At 36.4% G+C, this 15,208-nt stretch overlaps 1 protein-coding gene across 22 annotated transcripts in view; it reads right to left on the bottom strand.

Annotated features, from left to right (window-relative positions):
• The window catches only part of CACNA2D1 (calcium voltage-gated channel auxiliary subunit alpha2delta 1), a 540,433-nt gene that overhangs the window by 158,567 nt on the left and 366,658 nt on the right, over positions 1 to 15,208 (bottom strand). The gene's annotated exons all lie outside the window — the stretch shown is intronic.

Raw genomic sequence — 15,208 nt, 5'->3', positions numbered from 1 at the left:
AAAGAAGAAGTAAAACTCTCACTGTTTGCAGATGACATGATCCTCTACATGGAAAACCCTAAACACTCCACCAGAAAATTACTAGAGCTAATCAATGAATATAGTAAAGTTGCAGGATATAAAATCAACACACAGAAATCCCTTGCATTCCTATACACGAAGAATGAAAAAGTAGAAAAAGAAATTAAGGAAACAATTCCATTCACCATTGCAACGAAAAGAATAAAATACTTAGGAATATGTCTACCAAGACACTCTAAATATCCTACAATGCACAGGACAATCTCCACAACAATGAATCACCCAGCTCAAAATGTCCGTAGGGCACAAGTCAGGAAACTTTGCTCAAGTACAAATATAAACAAAATCAATTCACTTTGTTTAAAGCAATATTCCCAACAAATTCTGTTCACAAAAAGCCACAAGAAAAGTTCTTCAAATGAAAGCTGATACATTTAAAAATATTATTGTTTTACACTAAATTATGTCAATACTTCAGGCTGTATTTTGACTCTCTTTGGGTTGAGAAATTTCCATTTCAGTCCCAGAAATTCTAACACACTGTTCTTATACAGTTGAAGAGATAAGTAAGGATTTCAAAGCTATGTTTTTAGTGCCATTGAATGAAATATTATACAGCCACAAAAGGAATGAAAATCATAAAGTAAGTCGGAAAGACAAAACAAATATCGTATATTAATATACATATGGGTAATCCAGAAAAATGATACAGGTGATCTTATTTGCAAAGAATAAATAGGCACAAGGACATACAGAACAAATATATGAATACCAAGGGGGAAAGATGGGGTGGGACGAATTGGGAGATCCAGATTGACATATATACCCTATCGATACTATGTATAAGAAGTTAACTTATGAGAACATACTCTATAGTACAAGGAATCTACTACTTAACACACTGTGGTGACCTGAATGGGAAGGAAGGCAAAGTTCACTTCAGTTCAGTCACTCAATCGTGTCTTGACTCTTTGCGACCCCATGATTTGCAGCACGCCAGGCCTCCCTGTCCATCACAAACTCTCGGAGTTCACTCAAACTCACGTCCATCCAGTTGGTGATGCCATCCAGCCATCTCATCCTCTGTCGTCCCCTTCTCCTCCTGCCCCCAATCCCTCCCAGCATCAGAGTCTTTTCCAGTGAGTCAACTCTTCGCATGAGGTGGCCAAAGTACTGGAGTTTCAGCTTTAGCATCATTCCTTCCTAAGAACACCCAGGACTGATCTCTTTTAAAATGGACTGGTTGGATTTTCCTGCAGTCCAAGGGACTCTCAAGAATCTTCTCCAACACCACAAAGGGGGGGGATATATGACTATGTATGGATGATTCATTTTGCTGTACAGTAGAAACTAATGCAATGTTGTAAAGCAACTATGCTCAAATAAAAATTAATTAAAAATAAATACACCAACTAAACAATAAAATGAATAAATTAATAAGAGGTCAAGTACTTACTGCTACACTCTTCCCCCAAAAATGTTATCCTTCTCTCTTCCTGTTCTTAGATATTCATAAAATATTATGAGTTTTGCTTTCTAAAAAAAATGATTCAACATTGTATGATTCTAAACTAAATTTATTTTTATCTTTATAGCAAATGTTCATTTTATCCCACAGTATATAACACAATCATTAAAGGAGTTGCATTTAGTCCAAGAGCTGAGCCAGATGTCACTAATTTAATTCATCAACCTTGATCTCAAAAAAGAAAAATGTTAATAAGAAGAAACCCACTGATCCAATTAAGCACACAAACAAAAAAAATCCACTTTAAGGAACAAGCAGTATTCATAAATATTAAAATGAACGAATCTTTTTGGTGGATTTGGCTAAAGGAATCTAATCTAATGCCAGTGTAAATGAAATATTAATAAAGTACAGGGAGATGGGAAGACCAAATCTAATCTCTCTAATCATATCTCAGGCACCACCACACACCTCCCACTGTGGGCCCTAATGAGGAGATAAGCCTTACTCCTACCACTAATTTGGTACAAATATTAAAAGGTTCTTGTCCTTGTCTATTCTCTAACCCCTGTATTGCTGAGATTTCTGGTCTTGCTCCCAATGTCTCGTTTCCCATAGACTGAGCACCTGGCTAATACCCAGAACACAGCTGCTCTGCTTTAAAAAAAAATGTGCAAATTGCACATGGAAGGAGCTCAGGAGAAACCACTTTTATAAAAGAAAATAAGAATAATGCAAGGGGAATAGAAGACATTCAGACCTAGTGGGTTTGTTAATTGAGGATTTTTAATGTCATTTTTAATAAAATGATAATTACTTGCAAAATTTTTCTTGAAGGGGTAGAAGCATTATGCACAAGAATGTCGTAAGATTAGGAGGCAAAATGTTTATCTTGCAAGCATTTTAAGTTTCTCTCTCATGGGCACAGCCTCAATTTCAAACTAGTCATTTAATGTCTTATACTTCTGTTGTCCTTTCATCTAAAAAAAATACAAATAAACACATTAAGGGTGCCAGACAGAGTTAACATGAATGTCAAATAAGCCTACGAATAAAAGGATGTCAGGGTGCATGATATCATTATAGTCCTTTCCTTAGCTGGAATAAATATTTGTAAGATGCACATCTCCTTTAGATGTCACATAGAGAACAGGTCCTTTTTACATCTTGACATAAAAGTTTGTCAGTTATTTTCTTTTACTTGAACAATAACTTCTTTCAGATATAGCAACTTAAATATACCTCTATTTTTCAATAAAACTACATTCCTTATGTCCACCCTCTAATTTATTTAAAACCTGTCACATCATGAGATACTCTTCACTGGAATCATATAGTGAAATACTATAATTTTACATTTTGGAGATACTGCATAATTTGTAAACATAAAGTTGGAATGTTACAGAAATTACCTGGGGAAGACAGCACAATTTCCTCCACTGACACTATTTCAAAAAGTCATTTTCATCATAAATGTGACTATTTATAACTAAAATTTTTGGAAAGATTGTTAAATATTTTTATTTAGTAAATACAATATTTATTTAGCAAATACAATATGCAATATTTAGTAAATACAGCTTGCTACATTCTGAACCAACAAAAAAACAGACAAAAATGTTCTAAACCGTTTTAAAATTTAAACTTTAAAAAGGGAAATAAATTCATTTGAATCAGTTCTGTTGAGATGGATGAAACTGGAGCCGATTATACAGAGTGAAGTAAGCCAGAAAAACACCAATACAGTGTATAACGGGGATGATTTGGGAGAATGCCATTCTAACATGTATACTATCATGTGAATTGAATCGCCAGTCTATGTCTAATGCAGGATGCATGTTTGGGAATGCATGTAAGAATTAAAGATTTTAAAATTTAAAAAAATAAAATAAAATAAAATAAAAAAATAATAATAATTTTAAAAAAAAGGGAAATAAAATATATAAGTTTAAAAAAGAAATCAGAAACTATGAGAACACAGAGGTGAAGTCTCAGCCATTTAAGAATAAATGCACAATTAAGACCAAATATAAAAAACTTCAAACTGAGGTGCTGTTTTCAGATGCCTCCTTATTTTGCTGATGATGCTTTTTCCTTTACATAAATCGGCGTTTTAGAGTTCCGTATACGCATGGCTTCCCTGGTGGCTCAAATGGTGAACCGGCCTGTAATCCAGGCGACCAGGGTTTGATCCCTGGGTTGGGAAGATCCCCAGGAGGAGGAAATGGCAACCCACTATAGAATTCTTGCCTGGAGAATCTCCATGGAAAGAGAAGCCTGGCAGGCTACAGTTCATGAGGTCGCAAAGAGCTGGACATGACTGAGTGACTGAACAGAGCACATATGTACATAAGCAGTATGAGCAAAGAATATTGTTACTTACTGCCCTCCCACCGAAAGGCTGAGTCTCTGTGAAGTATCCATTTGACCTTGGGAAAGCATTTTCTCCTCTCTAAACCTCATTTTCCTTGCCTGCACAATGGGGATGACAATAGTGTTTGCCTCACAGATCTGTGCCGAGGATTACATGTACTTAAGAACACTTTTGTCACTTACTAACTGCACAATAAATGCTATCTGCCTGTATCATTATTTTCTTATTTACCTTTTAATACTAAGCATTTAAAAGATTTTTTTAAAATATATATTTATGGAGCCATTCTGACCATGCTGCTTAAAATGCTAGGATGAGTGATAAAAATCTAACATCCTCTCTTTTCCTCAAAGAATCTTTGTTCTTTCTTTGGCCCTAAATTAATGTCCAGAAATACTACTTAATTTTCCTGTTATAAATCTCAAGAAGAAAACAGCTTGTTACCTTTCCCAAACCACTTACATTGTTACAAGAGAAGGCAAAAATGAAAAAGAAAAATCTCTGTAATGATAGTATGTAATGTACTGTATAAATTCAGTGAAGATAGTTTTTTCATATGGAATGTTTCCAGGGCTCTTGAAAATAAACCACAGTGGTGACTGTGAATACAACTGGTGAATACATACTGGTGAATACAACATGAAAACATTAAAACTCTGCAAGGAGATATTAAATTATATAAGACCTAATATACATACCAGACACAACACAGGCATACACACACACACACACATACACACACAAGCGCACACACACAGAATGATGGGTACACAGTTCTTTTAAGGCAGAGAGGAAACTCTGGCCAAGAACTGCAGACTAAATTAGATATGGGAAATCTCTTGCCTTTGCTCTGAGACTGCCTAACTGCATAGGGAATTTAGTGTCTACATACAAATCTGGTCTACTGAATTCACAGAGAAGGATCAAAAAGTATTGGAGCTGACTAATGAGGTACGGTTGGAGAAGGATAACAAGGCTCCTGGGGGCAAGGGTGATACTGTCAATGAGGCACAGACTGCTTAGTACTTAAGAGTTTGTGTCAACTAGTTTCAGAACAAAGAGTTGCCTGGTGATTTTATGATGGAAAGATTAGATGCACTGAAATACAGCACATAGTAGATTGCTATAATTAAGAAGAACAATCGCTTAAACACCATGCACTGCTTCAGAGTGAAATTAAACAAAAAATAAATCTTTTGTACTACAGATTGCTACTTACTGAGTCATGTTCCATAAAGGTATGGATGAAATCTGATTCTGTATCTAAGACAAAATGAGGTTATATCCTTGTAACTCTAGTTGAAATACAAATAAAGAATTGCCATATGCAAATAAGCATACATGCATACGGAGCACTCATAACTTATTTTATCATTTATAAAGATAGACATCTATATACAAAAAGAAAAAATATATTAACTGTATCAGTTTTCAGGATGCTTACTACATAGTAAGCATTACTTGTTCAGATTTTAATGTATTTGTTATAGTAATGGATGTCAAATTTATATTAAAAATATTTATCAGTCCTAGCTACTGCCAGTTCAACAAATACCTTAAGAAATAATTCTTTTTCTATTCTAATAATTCATGAATTTTTAATTTTCATTCATAACTTAATATCCCACAAAAGTTTTCATGTATCAGTCAAATTGGTTGAATAAATTCAAGTTATTCTTACATAGCTTTAAACTACTGTAAAGGATTCCTCATAAAATAATCATTTAGTGTAACTAGGAAAGTAGATTCATATGTCTCCTCAATGGCATCAAATGAATTCTTAAGTTATCACCCTGTATTCATTTATTTGGTCTTTTACCTAAAGAAAAATGCTCAAAAGAACAAGTAAACCTTTTTATAAAGTAAGAAAAAAATATTATAAAGGAGTCAATACCTGATCTAAACAAACAGTCTACACATAAGTGGCTTAAAGGTTTTTAATCTGATGAAATATCATAAGAGATAGTAAATGACCAGGTCACACTGGTTCTAGATCTGTGTATCTCTCAATCTTCTCTTACTCCAAGGCCAAACTCACTTATGTCTCTCACTACAACCTTTAGTCTCCCTGCCTCCAGTTTCACCTCGTGTTCAGCCATTTTTTCCTATGGCCACTGCCATGGTGTTCTACATGGCAGATGACTTCCTGAATGAAAAGTCTTCAGTTAAGTCTCCATAAAAGGTGGTCTTTATGGATCCTTCTACCCCATCTCCAGACCTCCTTTCCCACTGTTCACTTTATTAATAGGAAGCTTTAGGATCTAGTGCAGTATTTCAAGGATAAATCTCACACAATTTTGCTGCAACACCAAAACATCCAAACAAAAATACATGGCACAAAAGGAATACTGTGGCATTAAAAATGGTTTGGGTCTTCTTACTGTAATAGACTGAATTCTCGAGGTCTAATTCCAGCATTGTGTTCAGTCCCTCAAAGTACAATAATAACCCTTGACTCTGCTCTCAGAATTAAAGTTAATTGTGACCATTCTTCTCAGTTTGCTCTACATCTAATGGAGAAAGAGACACAGTGTCTTACATTCAATTTTGCTTTTGTATCATACACCCTATTAACAACAGTACTGCCCTCTCAGGAGGTGAGTAAATGTTTTGAGAGTCAAAAGGTTGGTGGTCAAAAAAGACTTCCAGGAGGAAGTGGTACAGTTTTAAAGAAGAGTAGTGAAGTAGGTGACTGATTCAGTGAATGCCTTATGCAGAAAACAGAGGCTGAAAAAAAAAAAAAAGTATAAGGCATTTCAGGAGCTCTACATGCTTCACAATGGTTGAATAAAAGAAGAATATGGGGGAAGCCTGGCATGCTGCAGTCCATGGGGTAGCAAAGAGCTGGATATGACTGAGCAACTAAACTGATGGCCCAAAGCAGCAAAGCTAAGAATATAGACATCCTGTTATAATGATACAGATACTAAACAAAAATAATTGTATTCTGAGAATTACAGAGTCACAAAAGCTAAAATACAAAATAATCATATTTGTACTTGAGGTTTCAAGAAGCCAGCATGGAAGAAGATTGAAAGTGGACTGGGGAAAAGCCACATATGAATGGGGAGAAGACAAAAAGCTAGAACGGTTAGGCTGGACAGTAATGACAATGGATTGAACTAAAAAATCAGTGCTGGACATGGGGAGTGGAAGAAGACTAAATAATCCACAGACCACAGTGACGGATGGTGGGCAGGGGGAAGGAAGAGCCCTGGTTTTCTGTTTGGATCTGGCTGACACTACTAACAAAGATATGAACATTGGAGGAGGGGCATATTTGGAGACACTGATGTCATGATGTGAGGTGCCTTTTAATCCACTGAAAATGGTTATCCAAAAGGCAATCAGAGAAATGAATCTGCAGCCTAGCCATGGATCCATATGGAAGAATCAGATTTGGAAGTCATTGTTTAAGTGACAGTCAAAACTGTTTGAAGGATGTTCACGGTTACTGATATTAATATGCGCTACAGATCCTTAAGTACTAAGGAAGCTTTACCTAGCTGACAGAGATTGCCAAAAGGAAATAACATGGACCTAACACTCACAAACAAGTCACCGTTTCCCATGAAAAATAACCAAGGCATAGTGTGCTGTGATATATACCTATTGTTTTGATTTATCAAAAGCCACAAAATATGCCTTTTGAATATAATTTTTACATCTGCATTAAAACAACTGCACTGAATTCAACTGCACAAATTCAGTGTATCTGTGCCCAACAGATCATCCATCAAGTCCATCAAGAAGAAATAATATGAAAAGATATTGGAACCAATAAAAACCCATTATCTTCTAATGCACTGTTTTGAATTTTGCCTTTTTAAAAGAGTTATTGACTTAAATGAAGTACCCAGGGATACACTGCCTGAAACTCTTGTATGTAGAGCACTTTATGCTTGCTGTGTACTTGAAGAATAAGCAACTCCCCTTATGCTCGGTTAGAATGATAAGGCAGTCTATTGTGCCTCCACACTTACACAGAGCCCCCCAAGACTTAAACTTGGTGATTACATGGTCTTATAAGACCATAAAGTTCTACCACAGGAGTCGTGTATGTGTTATAAAGACACTTCAAATTGCCGACCGCGCTTTTCTTATCGTCATTGTGTGGCTCTCTTCTGCAAATTGCTTGTGCCTTTGACTTTCGTAAATGATTTAAACCTGCATCAGTAGCTCTAAATGAACAAGTGCCAACCACCCTCATTTATCTGATACACAAGAGTGACAAGATTTAATTACTTAGCAGCATCTCAGATATTTATTTCTAAAACCAAAACTTCAATCGACCTTTTGGTAAAATTTAATATCACAAGGTTACATACAGATGAAGACTTCAAACCTTCTATTTCATAAAACATCAAATTAGGCAAGTGTAAAGAGGGTAATAAATTCCATTTAATTTTAAAAACATAGCTACCATTTTCTAATACAAACATGAATAATTTATTTAAATGATTTTACTATTCCTACACAAACTGTAGTTTCCTTGACATTAATCTTTTTCGTGATTTTGAAACAAGCCTTTACTTCCTTGTCACTTTGCGTTTCACATCAGACTGATAGAAGCCAGGATACTTTACATTATTTGTCAGGTTCTCTGGCCTATTAAGTAAATCTGAAGTGAAGCTTTTTGATTTTGTTTTCTACTGTAATTTTTTCTTATGTATTCTACTTAAATATCAGTTTCTCCCTGGCTTGTCCCTTTACATGCTATTCCTAAATGTGACATGTCCAACATTTTTTGTTTAAAAGCAAAAGTTTGTGCATTTTGTTGTTTATTTCCATATTTTTTTCTATTTTTAAAATGACATACCTTTAAACAAGGTAGCAATATCTTCTTAGACAAGAAGGTAGCAGTGTGCAGGTGTGTGTGTGTGTGTGTGTGTGTGTGTGTGTGTGTGTGTGTGTGTGTGTCACTACGGGCACCAGATCATATAATTTAGATCTCTGTTTAAAATGATACATGCTTATGATGGGCTTCCTGGGTGGCATCAGTGGTAAACAACTCAATTGCCAACGCAGGAGACATAAGAGACTGGGTTTGATCCCTGGGTGGGGAAGATCCCCTGGAGGAGGGCATGGCAACTCACTCTAGTATTGTTGCCTGGAGAATCCCACGGACAGAGGACCCGGGTGGGTTATGGTCTATAAGGTCATACAGAGTTGGACACGACTGAAGTAACCTAGCACGTATACATGCTTATGATATACATAACCAATAACATAATTCATTTAGAAGCATTTATATAACAGCTCTTCTAGACACTGCCAAAACTGAATATAAATATTTTTAGAGAGGATAAACAAACTTTTTATGGCTTTAAAAAGTGCAAATATACTGAGATTGAGACTGGATTTACTGTTTCTTTGTAACACTCTGAATTTTCCTTTGTAATATTCTGACTTTTCCTGAGTGCACATTTATTTCCTCTCTTCCAAAGTTATGCCTAGTGTTGGAACCCATCTTACTATTTCACAGGAAATTTACTTTTAAAAAAAATCATTAAAAAACCTCATCTTATTGTCCAGAATTTAGTATCTTTCATTAAAGTTAACCTTTCACAGGTATTATCAGGTTTTTTTGGAGTACAAAGCTGTGTTCATTAAAATGAAAACTTGCCTGAAACACGCAATCATTGTTTGTTATTGTCATTTATCAACAATTTTCTTTTTTCCGTTAGCTCAGAACAATTTGAAACTTATGCTATCCACATCAAAATACAGACTGGAAGCATACCCTTTTTCCTAGCTTAAGGTATTATTATCTGAAATTTGATTCAATGAACAGCTTACTGGGAAGAGTTCTATGCTTGAACAATATACATACATGAGACATATACATATGTGCATGTATGCCAAGTAACATGGGGATTACGTGGAGACTTGAAATAGTATCTTAAATTTTGAATTTTCAGAAAAATTTTCACACAAAGATTTTTTTTTTCCAAACTGCTGTTTGTATTTTGGATCAAGACTGATTCTTTAAACTTCTTACACTTTTTCTGGCAAATGCTTTAATGTCATTTTCTAAGAGTTCACAATTATAGTTTTTGAAATGTAGAGAAACTGTAAATGTGATTTTTGGTATGTATAAATCATACTCAAGATCATGAGTTTTTAGATACATTTTTGAATTGAAACAGATTACTTGGCACTACTTTACATTGAAATCTAGACCTTACTATGTATACCAAACACAAAGGAGATGCAAACATGATATATGCGTAAGCGCAATATTCCTGTATCTACTCCTTAACATGGAGAATTCTTATATATTACATAAACAGATTAAATTTCTGATAAATATACACTAACAAAACATGAAAATCAAAAGAGGAAAACAACTACGCGCATGCGCCACTCACTGTCACCAAGTGATTCTACAGTTGGAGATTAACAATGTCGCAGTCAGAACAGAGTTCTTAACTTTCACTGTGAAGATCTGCCAGTCCCTTACTACTATAAAAGGTCGGAAGTAAGTCTGGCCAAAATCTAACCGAGAGAGATCAGATGATGGGCCACAACTTCTACATTATTTGCACAGAAATTCAACCCATTAAAAACAGAAAATGTCAAACGAGACACTGAACTACTAAGACAAACAAAAATCTAAACGTTCCAAAATAAAATTTCTTATAAAATGTACCTTATTGTTAAGCTGAAAATCAGAAAGGTATATAATATTGCTCTTTGATTGCAAACCTGCAATTTCATTAAAATTTTATGCTTCCTAAGAATTAATAGAAAATATTTAAACTAAGGTCAGTATGGCAATACCATACTTATAGTAATGGTATTTTAATATATGGACAACTGTAATGCAAAAATGTTATGTTTTTAAAATTTATGCATTTGTACAATATGCACATTTTATATTTATGTATATATAAGTATGTATCATTTACATATTATTTATGTATATATTTTATACATACATGTTTATATATATACAGCAAACATATTTATGGATATACTTTATAGCCTACTAACCCAGGTTAAATTCAAGTCTCTTCACTTGAATATGTACTATAGCCTAGTGATTACAGAATACATGTTAAGTCAATTTTATTTTCTCATATATTATAAGCAGTATAATTCAGTGGGAAGGCAGTTAACATCACATATTGCGGATAATAGTTTACTGTTGAGTTTTATAAAACAAACTAATAAGTTTGGAGATAGTATTTTTTCAACATGTACAATTTACGTATTTTTGCACTAGTTTGCTGACTTGGAAATGAGCACAAATGTAGATTTTAAATTGTCAGAGTCTGAAATGAATCTATCATCCAACCTCCTAAGAGAATAAGCAGTGAGTTTTTGTTTTCCCTAAGCTGGCATAGTTTTAAAATCTGATTCAGGAGGAAAAAAATGAAAAATTAAGAATAAGAGAATGGAACTGACATTTATTTCCTAGCTCAATATAAATCTGTTTGATGAGGGCTTTAACACTTAGCAAATAGTAACTCTTAACATTTATTTTGGAGACAAAGTTTTAGATTGAAATTTTCAGTTTTTAAACATTTGGGGGAAAAATCCTGAGAAACTGAGAAAGTGAGATTAGTCATTTTGTAAATAGAATGATGATGTAAAGATAATTAGATGAAGAATGATATTTTAGGAAAATTAATTAGATAAAACTATGAGAAAATTATTTGCTATGTGAGCATGTATGTGTGTATTTAAATACATATAATTTCAGTGGATTAAATATCCAAGTAGTTCATTTGTCTAACTTTTGTTTCATTTCTCTACAATTTGTCTATCTTGTCTCATTTGTCTCATCCTACAAACCCAGAGCTTACTGCTGGTAGAATCCAGGTATTGAAGAGGGGGTAGTCTCTAGTACGTGCCCATTCACCCTAGAGATGTAGACTGACAAAAATTCCTTCCACGTGGTTCTACCCGTCTGATCCTGGGGCAGGAACAGAGTTCAAGAGTCTACTTCTGGCAATTTTAAATTCACCAACTTGAACGTCACAGATAACACTTCCATCATAACCCACTGGCTAGCACTAGCCACGTACCTCCACCCTGGCACAGGTGGGAAGAGGTGTAATTCTCCTACATGTCCAAAAGAGAGATTCAGAATTGCAGTGAAGCAATGCTGTCTATACTCGACCTTGTCATGTAGCACAACACACTGAGGAAGGTGTATTGGTGAATGATGATTTTTAATTTCATTAAAAAAAACTATAAACTAGACTGTAATGGCTTTTCATTTAATAATGACTTTATGTAGAAGAACACAAGAGGAGCAACCTAATAAAAGACTGGTTTTGACCAAGCACTGAGAATAGGTTGGCCACTTATTGAAATTCTTGAAAGGTAAAATGAATATTATGATTATGCTACTATGTGACATACAGCCCTAATAACTAGTCTTTGTACCTAATTCTTAATGTTTACTATATATAATTTATACTATATATAGTCTAGTATGATATTATAATACACTAAAATACACATGAGCTTCAATCATCCAGTAGCCTTACTTTGTGTATCAGTTCAGTTCAGTCGCTCAGTCATGTCCGACTCATTGTGACCCCATGAATCATAGTACCCCAGGCCTCTCTGTCCATCGCCAACTCCTGGACTTTACTTAAACTCACGTCCATCAAGTCAGTGATGCCATCCAGCCATCTCATCCTCCGTCATCCCCTTCTCCTCCTGTCCCCAATCCCTTCCAGCATCAGGGTCTTTTCCAATGAGTCAACTCTTCACATGAGGTGGCCAAAGTACTGGAGTTTCAGCTTTAGCATCAGTCCTTCCAATGAACACCCAGGACTGGTCTCCTGTAGGATGGACTGGTTGGATCTCCTTGCAGTCCAAGGGACGCTCAAGAGTCTTCTCCAACAACACAGTTCAAAAGCATCAATTCTTCGGTGCTTAGCTTTCTTCGCAGTTCAACTCTCACATCCATACATGACCATAGGAAAAACCATAGCCTTGACTAGATGGACCTTTGTTGGCAAAGTAATATCTCTGCTTTTGAATATGCTAACATTGCTAGGTTAGTACATGTTAGAATGTCTTCCAAGGAGTAAGCGTCTTTTAATTTCATGGCTGCAATCACCATCTGCATTGATTTTGGAGCCCCAAAAATATAAAGTCTGACACTGTTTCCACTGTTTCCCCATCTATTTGCCAGGAAGTGATAGGACCAGATGCCATGATCTTTGTTTTCTGAATGTTGAGCTTTAGGCCAACTATTTCACTCTCCTCTTTCACTTTCATCAAGAGGCTTTTTAGCTCCTCTTCATTTTCTGCCATGAGGGTGGTGTCATCTGCATATATGAGGTTATTGATATTTCTCCTGGCAATCTTGATTCCAGCTTATGCTTCTTCCAGCCCAGCGTTTCTCATGATGTACTCTGCATAGAAGTTAAATAAGCAGGGTGACAATATACAGCCTTGACGTCCTCCTTTTCCTATTTGGAACCAGTCTGTTCCATGTCCAGTTCTAACTATTGCTTCTTGACATGCATATAGGTTTCTCACGAGGCAGGTCAGGTGGTCTGGTATTCCCATCTCTTTCAGAATTTTCCACAGTTTATTGTGATCCACAGAGTCAAAGGCTTTGGCATAGTCAAGAAAGCAGAAATAGACATTATTCTGGAACTCTCTTGCTTTTTGATGACCCACTGGATACTGGCAATTTGATCTCTGGTTCCTCTGACTTTTCTAAAACCAGTTTGAACATATGGAAGTTCATGGTTCACATATTGCTGAAGCCTGGCTTAGAGAATTTTGAGCATTTTTTTTTTTAGCGTGTGAGATAACTGCAACTGTGCGGTAGTTTGAGCATTCTTTGGCATTGCCTTTCTTTGGGATTGGAATGAAAACTGACATTTTCCAGTCCTGTGGCCACTGCTGAGTTTTCCAAACTTGCTGGCATATTGAGTGCAGCACTTTCACAGCATCATCTTTCAGGATTTGAAAGGGCTCAACTGGAATTCCATCACCTCCACTAGCTTTTTCATAGTGATGCTTTCTAAGGCCCACTTGACTTCACATTCCAGGATATCTGAGTCTAGGTGAGTGATCACACCATTGCAATCATCTGGGTCATGAAGATCTTTTTTGTACAGTTTTCTGTGTATTCTTGCCACCTCTTCTTAATATCTTCTGCTTCTGTTAGGTCCATACCATTTCTATCCTTTATCGAGCCCATCTTTGCATGAAATGTTCCCTTGCTATCTCTAATTTTCTTAAAGAGATCTCTAGTCTTTCCCATTCTGTTGTTTTCCTCTATTTCTTTGCAATGATCGCTGAGGAAGACTTTCTTATCTCTCTTTGCTATTGTTTGGAACTCTGCATTCAGATGCTGATATCTTTCTTTTCCTCCTTCACTTTTCGCTTCTCTTCTTTTCACAGCTATTTGTAAGGCGTCCTCAGACAGCCATTTTGCTTTTTTTGCATTTCTTTTCTTGGGGATGGTCTTGATCCCTATCTCCTGTACAATGTCATGAACCTCCGTCCATAGTTCGTCAGGCACTCTGTCTATCAGACCTAGTCCCTTAAATCTATTTCTTCCTTCCACTGTATAATCATAAGGGATTTGATTTAGGTCCTACCTGAATGGGCTAGTGGTTTTCCTACTTCCTTCAATTTAAGAGAGGAGCTACCCCACGCCCAAGGTCAGGGACAGTGGCCTAGAGTAGCTACCACATGCCTGAGGTCAGGGGTAGCGGCCGAGAGGAGATACCACAGGCCCGAGGTCAGGGGCGGTGGCTGAGAGGAGCAACCCCACGTCCAAGGAGCTGTAGCTGCACGGACGCAGGAGGGCCAAAGGGAGCTACTCCACGTTCAAGGTCAGGAGGGCCGGCCCTGAGGAGATACCCCTTGTCCAAGGTAAGGAGCAGCGGCTGTGCTTTGCTGGAGCAGCCGTGAAGAGATACCCCACAACCAAGGCAAGAGAAACCCAAGTAAGACGGTAGGTGTTGCGAGAGGGCATCTGAGGGCAGACACACTGAAACCTTAACCACAGAAAACTAGCCAATCTGATCACACGGACCACAGCCTTGTCTAACATAATGAAACTGAGCCATGCTGTGTGGGGCCACCCAAGACGGACGGGTCATGGTGGAGAGGTCTGACAGAATGCAGTCCACTGGAGAAGGGAATAGCAAACCACTTCAGTATTCTTGCTTTGAGAACCCCATGAACAGTATGAAAAGGCAAAAGGATAGGATACTGAAAGAGGACTCCCCAGGTTGGTAACTGCCCAATATGTTACTGGAGATCAGTGGAGAAATAACTCCAGAAAGAATGAAGGGATAGAGCCAAAGCAAAAACAATACCCAGGTGTGGATGTGACTGGTGATAGAAACAAGGTC

The sequence above is a fragment of the Ovis aries genome, chromosome 4 (genome assembly GCF_016772045.2).
Source record: "Ovis aries strain OAR_USU_Benz2616 breed Rambouillet chromosome 4, ARS-UI_Ramb_v3.0, whole genome shotgun sequence".
NCBI lineage: Eukaryota > Metazoa > Chordata > Mammalia > Artiodactyla > Bovidae > Ovis > Ovis aries.
This window is presented reverse-complemented; position numbering and strand designations above follow the sequence as displayed.